The sequence below is a fragment of the Aulonocara sp. 'chitande type north' Nkhata Bay genome, linkage group LG22 (assembly GCF_057382095.1).
Source record: "Aulonocara sp. 'chitande type north' Nkhata Bay isolate Kocher_YH1m ecotype deep benthic linkage group LG22, A_spYH_male_GT1.1, whole genome shotgun sequence".
NCBI lineage: Eukaryota > Metazoa > Chordata > Actinopteri > Cichliformes > Cichlidae > Aulonocara > Aulonocara sp. 'chitande type north' Nkhata Bay.
Window position 1 is genome coordinate 4,339,690 of NC_141364.1, and position 8,727 is coordinate 4,348,416.

Below are 8,727 nucleotides of genomic sequence, written 5' to 3' on the forward strand. Positions count from 1 at the left end.
TTTTCCTTGGTATTCTAATTTCACCGAAGTTTACTAAACTCAACAAACTTGATATTACTTACCGGGACATTTATTCTGTCCTCATTTTCTTTCACCGAAAAATTGTTTCCTGCAGTGCCATCTTTCGCGCTTGGCTCTCCTACCTTTGCTAACGTGATGCGCATTATGTTTCTTTTCCAAATATTTATTTATAAGTGACTTATGTATGTATGTATGTATATATATGTATATATTGTACTATTCTTAGTTAGCGTATTGTCTGTCTTGTCTTAATGTTGGTTTAAAATGGAGCACTGTAACAAAAAATAATTTCCCCCAGGGATCAATAAAGTATTCTGATTCTGATTCTGATTCTGATAGCGCAGAAGCGATGCTGCATTCACTTACACTCGGATATCTGAGCGTCACCGTGAAAACATAATCGGACATTTGATATTTGATTGAATTTTATTGTTTTGCCTTTGGGGTGGCACCTGGGGTGGCCAGTCTGGTTTGGGGGGTGGCCTGTGCCCCCCCAGGCCACCCCGCTGGACACGCCATTGCCTACCATAGAACCAAGTTCGCCAGAGCTTATATTATATTTTTACATGCTGTGGAGCCATTTTTTGGAGCATTTCAAGTTGCTATACATCAATACAACCATTATAGCCCATATTTTAATAATATGTCTGCATTAAGTGCATAGTAATTACATAAATTGCAAAAAAGTGCAATAAACTACAAAAAAATTTAAAATCGTTTTTGTTTTTTTAACATATATTTCTAGTTAGAGAAATTTAAGAGGCTTATCCCTCAAAACTGTAAATACAAAAAAGTTGCACAAACTAGTTTCCCACCAAAGGAAATTTATTTTGAGTGTTTTCATAGTTTTATTTTTGAGATACACCAATTTTCATATACTACAGGAAAAACGAAAAAATATATTATAGTGCAAATTTGCAAAATAACAGCATGTGCATCAAAATAAACTATTTCCAGCAGTGCAGTATGAGTCCTCAGCATCCCAGAAACGACACAGAAAGTCATGAAGTCAAACATAACTTTTAAAAACACAAGTATAAGCTCATGAGGCCACGATGGTAAAAAAACTACATTTCCGCAAAATGACGTCACTTCCGGTTTCGGGCAGGTCATGCGGTCATGTGATAGTTCGCGCTGATGGACGTAGGAAGTGTTACAAACAGCTGATCGGATCGGCAAAGCTGTTTCTGTAATATTATGTTTTTGTTGCTACAAGCGCTTTTTATGCAGTTTTTGCAAAGCTGTATGTGGAAGGAAACTGTGACTGAGGACAAGCTGATGGCATCAGATGTAAGTACAACTCCTCCGGTTTCATATGCAAAAAAAAATTATTGCGCTAGCTCACGTGGTTGCAGAGCTACCGGGATTTAAAAATAGTTACGCAAAATGGAGCGTGTCCGCTCCTACCGGTTCTAAAGGGTTAACAGATACCAGGATAAGTCTTGTTCATGACCTTTGACCTTAGAGCAAACACTGAATCTATATCAAGATAAAATAATCTGAATCCAAAAAGCTGAAAATGTTCCTGATCAGTGAGGCTCAAAATAAAAACAACACACCTGTGAATTTAAGTGTAAACATATCATCAAACATGAACATGAGTGAAAAAGCTGTTATTGAACCGAAGGTGTTTTTTCATAGTTTGTTCATGTCATCATTCATTTAATCTTCTCCGTGTTCGTCAGTAAAATTAAAACTTTGTTCTTCAGATTCTTTCTAATCACTCCTTGCATTCGTTGACTCTCCTGTCTGTGAGTTCTCCTCAGAACAAACAGCTCATTAGAGACACTAAAGACTCTTTCTTCTTTAGACTTGCTTTGTAGTCTGGTGAGACTGTTTCCGTGGTAACCGGGTCCCAGCATTGCTTCATGAACCAGTCTGTCTGGTACAGGTGAGCAACACCACCAACAACCTACCACACACATTTAAATAAACATAAAAATAACCTGTACAACTTTAAAACTTCTTTTTCAGCTTTTGCCAAAATGCAGATCTCCTTAATGGTTCTTTCAGCCTGTGTTTTATTTTACCAGTGTAAAATAAAGACATCATGTTGGAGTGCAGAGTTGGTCTGAATTCTTCTAAATGAAACATATATTCATCAAGTGCAGGTTTGTAGATTTGAATAAAATTAAATGTCTGATTCAACCAAAATTCACTTTGCAAAACATCTTTATTACCTAAAACATGAATGTTGTCATTATGAGAAAGAAAATAACAGTTTTAGTCTTTATTTGTTCTTCAAAAAGAAAGATGGAGAGACAGTTACAGAGTTGAGAATGAGAGCATTAAACCAGTATCAGGTTGAGTCAGGTCAGGACTGGGGACACTGGTCTCTCCTCAGTGGCTCTGAGACCAGAGCCTGGCAGCCCTGGGTGGCCTCACAGGTCACAGAGCCCACCTTCATCCAGCGGTCTGCAGGGAGCCTCAGGGTGCTGCTCCAGCTGTAGAGGCCGTCGTTCTGCAGCACCACGGGGCTCCTGCTCTCCTCCCAGCTGATGCTGCCACTGCCATCCACCTTCCAGGACAGACTCCAGTCTGAGGGGAAGCCCTTGTTGGCCAGACATGTGATTGTTGCAGTCCCCTGCTGTAGCTCCTCACTGGAGGGGGGCAACACTGTCAGGACGGGACGGGCATCACCTAGGAGACACCAATCAGCTTAGAGCACAGGGAGCACACAGCTGTCAATCAAACCACAGACAGTCGGACACCTTTACTGTAAGAGCTGATTTTCTCCGTTAAGAAGTTTCTGTCAGGTGTTTTTTCTGCTCCACCAGTCATTCACTCACACATTGTTTCACTTCCCTTTAAGAAACCTCTCATGCATATCAGCACAGAGAGAATCATCACACAGTTTGAGCTGAAATATGTTCAAACTACACTGGAAATAAAAGAAGCAGATGTGGAAACATTTACAAAACAAGTTTAAAATCATCAATATTGTACATGACTCACATTAATATTAACTGGAAACAAATAAATAGAATAAATTAATTAATTCAGCGAAACGAAATCCACTTCCTGTATATCTAAAACAATTTTTAAAATTCACACAAACTCAAAGTAATTTCAAACAATACTTGAAAGTTTTTCTTCTTTATATTATTGTTAGATTTTTTTTCAGTTTAATTTGACTGAAATGTAGACATAATATTTTGACAGAGCAGATCTGAATTATCCTCCACGACACAAGAGGATGATAAAAAATTCCAGCATCAAACTTATTGTAAAGCTACGTGCTTTTCTCTTAAAATCAGAAGAGAAATTGTTAAATGCACTTTAATAAAAAGACAGTATTTGATAGTAAACCAGAATAAACTTACGCCCAACATCCAGTCTGGTTCCTCCACCAAAAGTCCACCACAGTGATACAAACTCATTGAGGCGCCGTACAAAAACCTCTGACTGTAGAGAGACACGGCTCTCTGACTCTGAAACAAACAAACTCAACTAAATAATTCACTGTTTGCACAGCAGCCATGACTCAGCTGATGTGACTTCTTCAAATACCATCATACAATGTTAGTTTAAATACAGTTCAATCCATGAGCTTTTGGACGATCACATTTTTTTGTCCTGTCCCGTTCGGCACTGAAGCAATCAGAATTATTGTCTGAAGGCCAAGAAAAATTCTCAACAGATTTATTTTCTCAAGTGAATCAGTGCCATACTGGTCCACTTGATTGATCTTCATTATTTTTTATTTTTTATTTTTTTTAAATGATTAGAATTGGAACATATATAACCGGGGGATCGTAAAGAGAAAGACAGATAAGAGAAGTTTAAGAAAAGGAGAGGGAAAGAAAAACAGAGGGGAAGAGGGACAGTGAGAAAAGACAATGAAAACCCATGAGATCACCTGCTGGAAGAAAAAGAAGAAAACAAGCAAAAAGAGAACAACACAGTAGAGAGACCACAGCAACAACCTAGATGAGCATAAGTAAGAGTAAATAATAAAGACTGAATGCTACTGAGCAGCACAAAAGACCGACAGCAGACGATATGCTTAGAGGCAGCATCCAAGGAAGACGGTGAGTGTCTGTGCACACCTGTGTGCGTGAGTGCGCTTGTTTCCAAAAGGTTTCTCCATGTAACTATCTAATAGTTATTGTGGGGAGCCATAGCACTGCCCCCCAGGACATGGAGCAAGCACGGAGGACATCCAGGACCCAGACATCTAGATTCCCCCCAGAGCACAAGAGCCCAAGCAGGACCACTGGAGGGACAGCCGCCTCCCTCCTAGAAACAAGCTGGGGAGAGCCCCAGACGGGTGTGTGTGGGGGGGCGGTGAGATGGAGTCTAAGACCCAACCAGACATATAAACATAGACAAAGCTCTTCATAAAACATGCCTCATCCACAGACATTCGTATAAACACTAAATCCTATGCCTGAGTGCTTTCTATCTAGCATTGAGACAAATGTTCAGCATTTTACTCTCACCAGTCAGAGAGTCTAAAATATTTGAAACTGTAGCCTTTTGTGTTTGTCACTGATCAATATCTGAGTAATATTATTCATAATTAGGCACTAACGCACATGGTGTCTTGATGCACGCTCAATCATCCAGGTAAGTAAAACCCACAAGGTTGATTCTGTTCATCTGGACGCAGCGTTTTCAGGGGGAGAAACGTTTCGTCACTCATCCAGGTGACTTCTTCAGTCTCAGCTGACTGCAGGTTTCTCCAACCTTAGAAACAGTACATTTGCATAATGACTGAAACCAGCCCACTGAAGGAACAATGAGCTGGGAGGTCAGTTCCTTGATCATTAATATGCAAATTCTCATGACCATTAATGAACAGCCACTGATCAACGGCCATGAGTAACACACATGGTCTGGTGCAAAGATTCAGTATAAGTTCTGACGATGTGCTGTTTATGTTTTTATGCTGTAATCTTTATAGTGTAGTACAGAGCACGATGAAGAAATGATGACTTTTCTTCGTGCAAATATTTACCATCTGTATTACCAGATTTTAAGTACGTCACAGAATAGCCTGCCCAATCCTCACAACCAAAGCTTGCTCAGCATAAGATGCACAATGTAAAACTTTGAAAAAATGCTTTTAAAAATAATCAACAAAACACAAATTGCTGATTTTATGAATAACTCAATGGATTAATTAAAAAGAGAAAGAGGAAAAAGAAGATGAAATTAAAGCAGACAGAAATACCAAATCACTGATTCTTGAACACAGAGTAAACCTTTTATAATGGACAAGGGCATTTCCATGATTTCCATAGAGAGGCACTTTGCATCAGCAGCACCATGCTCCAGTGCTCTGGGAGAGTTTATAGTCCTGAGAGTTGAACACTGGATGACTGACAGCTGTCCTTCATCACAACAGAAGCCACAGAAATCCTCCTCATCAAAAACATGACTTTGATCTGCGTCCTCATCTGGACTCTCCTCTGCTGCTGCTTCACAGGTAAAGTCCAGAGAATCAAACTCCTCTCCTCTATCAACATCTGTCCCTCTGAAATGAAGCCCACAAAACCATGAAGCTGTTTTATGTTTTTGTCTCTGTGTCCTCAGAGTCCAGAGGACAGATCACAGTGACTCAGCCTGGAGCAGTGAGCTCTGCTGTGGGAGCAACTGTGAACATCAAGTGTACGACCAGTCAGAATGTTCGTGTTTGGAGCAACTACCATCTTTTAGCCTGGTACCAACAGAAAGATGGAGGAGTTCCTAAACGTCTCATTTACTATGCTAGCACTCGACAATCAGGGATTCCAGCTCATTTTACAGGCAGTGGATCAAACTCTGACTTCACTCTGACCATCAGTGGAGTCCAGGCTGAAGATGCAGCAGTTTATTACTGTCAGAGTCAGCACTACATTAACAGCCAGTATGTGTTCACACAGTGAAAAACCATCATACAAAAACCTCTCTCAAGTGCAGAGACTGATACAGTTGACTGAGTACACACACTCAAAGAAATACACTGGGTTTCATATCTTAGTGAGGATATCTAATTGACATAATGCTTTTCCTAACTGCTTACTGTTACGACCCGGCTCAAAAGCCGCAACATAAAAAAAAGGAGACGAATAACAGAGTGTGGGTGAGAAGAGGTTTCATCCTAAAATGGAAAACCAGGTTGGCTAAAATGGCTGGTGCCACCAAGGCAAAGACTAGTGCACTGCCGGAAAGCTTGCCTCAGGTATGCTTTTATCCACACCTGACTAGGTGTGGCCAATTAGCACCAGCTGAAAACACTGAGACGATTAAAAGCTGCAGAGGGACGTAACACCTCCCTTAAAAGGGTTCCTCTAGGACCCTTAAATTTATTAAAAGCCCCTCTGAAGCCTTCAGTTCCTTGACCCACAAACCTGGAATAAAAGTTAAAGCTAACAGAAGCACAGTGTTCACGTTATAGTTGGCATCTCTAAGCATGGATGGGCATGAGGATTTGAAGTTGCCACACTGAACAGACAAAAAGTAACATGTGACCAACACAAAGGAGCACAACAGTCAAACCCAAAATTATTACCTGATCTGCTACAACACAAAACCAAAAGTAGCAACAAATAACCACAACTAAGTGATCTGTTGTCTCCACCACACAAACAGTCACATACAAGTGGCCCTATACCACAACAAGTTACTTTAATCCAAGAAGTTCAGTAAATCAAGCACACTAGTGACCAACCACAAAATGGAGAGCTATGGCCACACAATGATCACATCAAGGGTGGCTCAGCACCCCACAGTGTTATTGCCATCACCTGGCCAACAACACTCACAAGTGATCCAACAAAATAGCCATATTCCCCACAACACTAAAGGTCACAGCACAAAACACTCACCTCACAAGGATCTCATTAGCATCCATCCACACTGACATATGCACACACAGGGTGTGCACACAATGCCAACTTAAAAACAGCCTACCTGCCTCAGCTACAGACCATAATCAAGAATGGTCTCAAACCTCCTACCAAGTTTGGTGCCACTGATTTACTATGTGCAACTCCCAGCCTAAAACACTAAAAACAACAAAACCCTAACTTTACCTACCCTAGTCTTCAGTGGTGTACCAGGCTCGAGGCAACTTTAAACGCGAACTCGAGAGCAGGCAGCAGACCAGAGATATAGCCTCCTACCAAACTCTGAAGCGTACCCCCACCCAGGATAGCCACCAAACACAATAAACTAAAACAATAAAGCAAAACAACAAACAAGTGCTTCGATGGAAGGGCAGCACAGCCACCCAACTGTGAACATCAAGTGTACGACCAGTCAGAATGTTCGTGTTTGGAGCAACTACCATCTTTTAGCCTGGTACCAACAGAAAGATGGAGGAGTTCCTAAACGTCTCATTTACTATGCTAGCACTCGACAATCAGGGATTCCAGCTCATTTTACAGGCAGTGGATCAAACTCTGACTTCACTCTGACCATCAGTGGAGTCCAGGCTGAAGATGCAGCAGTTTATTACTGTCAGAGTCAGCACTACATTAACAGCCAGTATGTGTTCACACAGTGAAAAACCATCATACAAAAACCTCTCTCAAGTGCAGAGACTGATACAGTTGACTGAGTACACACACTCAAAGAAACACACTGGGTTTCATATCTTAGTGAGGATATCTAATTGACATAATGCTTTTCCTAACTGCTTACTATAACCTAAACCATCAAAAGTGAATGCCTAACTATAACCTAACTGTAACCCTGACACTAAAACCACTTTTTGAGACTCAAATGCCTTTAAACTCGTTTGGGACGAGCGTTTTTCCCCATAAGTGACTGTTGTTCTCCACAGTATAGTGGCATGCCACACGTGTAACCCACATTACAAAAAAAACAAAAAACAAAACATGTGGGGAACCTCCTCCAGATGTCACTGTTGGTGTTTCTGGAGTCAACAAACATAGTGTGTATTATTTCATCAAAAGAAGTTAATTGGTCTCCATCACCCTCAGATTTACAACCAATCCTGGGGTAGATGAAGGTAATGACATGTTCTGTTACCAACAGAAAAATGGTGAAACTCCTAAAAAGCTAACTTATAATGCTGACACTTGAGCTTCATGACCTTTGACCTCACTCACACTTCACAGAGGTTTTAAGTTTCTTGGAACCTTATCCCAACTTCACATAAATAGGATTGTTAGAAAGGTGTAAAAGTACACAACACACACGATGATTGTGCTCACTATTATTGCGTTTTACTGACAGTTATGAACTCAAGGAACACAGTCTGTTCCAGTCCAGCTCTCCCCGTCCCCGCTCGACTCTGTCTTCACTATATAGAGAAACAGAAAGAGACAGCGTCATCAGTCAGTCGCCACCACCTGTGGCTCACCTGCCTCCCGGTACCGCCCCCTTGAGCTCACTGTACCACTCCTCCCCTGCAGATGAGCCAAGGACCACACCTCCGCCACAGAAGGCAAATCAAACATACCCATTTTGGCTCTCTCTGTTATGGACACAGATGTACAGATTTGTATACAGAGTAGCATGAAAGACTCAAATGTAAGCACTCAGTAAGGTGCAGAAAAGTGCTGAACAATCATAAATTCTAAACAATCAGTTGTTTGTTTCTGCTCATTAAATTCTGTAAGAATTAGAAATGTGAAGGTCCCAAGTTCAGTCTGAGGATTTTACCTCCAACAGCAGCTTTTATCCAGGTACATGTTCTTGAACTTAAAGTGTCCGTGATGATAACAGAGATTCTATCATGATGGGTTTTATTAC

The 8,727-nt window shown here is 40.9% G+C and overlaps 1 pseudogene; it reads right to left on the reverse strand.

The window, feature by feature from the left end:
* Positions 1–2,335: 2,335 nt before the first annotated feature.
* LOC147303256 (Ig kappa-b4 chain C region pseudogene) lies at positions 2,336–8,438 on the reverse strand (annotated as a pseudogene).
* Positions 8,439–8,727: the final 289 nt, after the last annotated feature.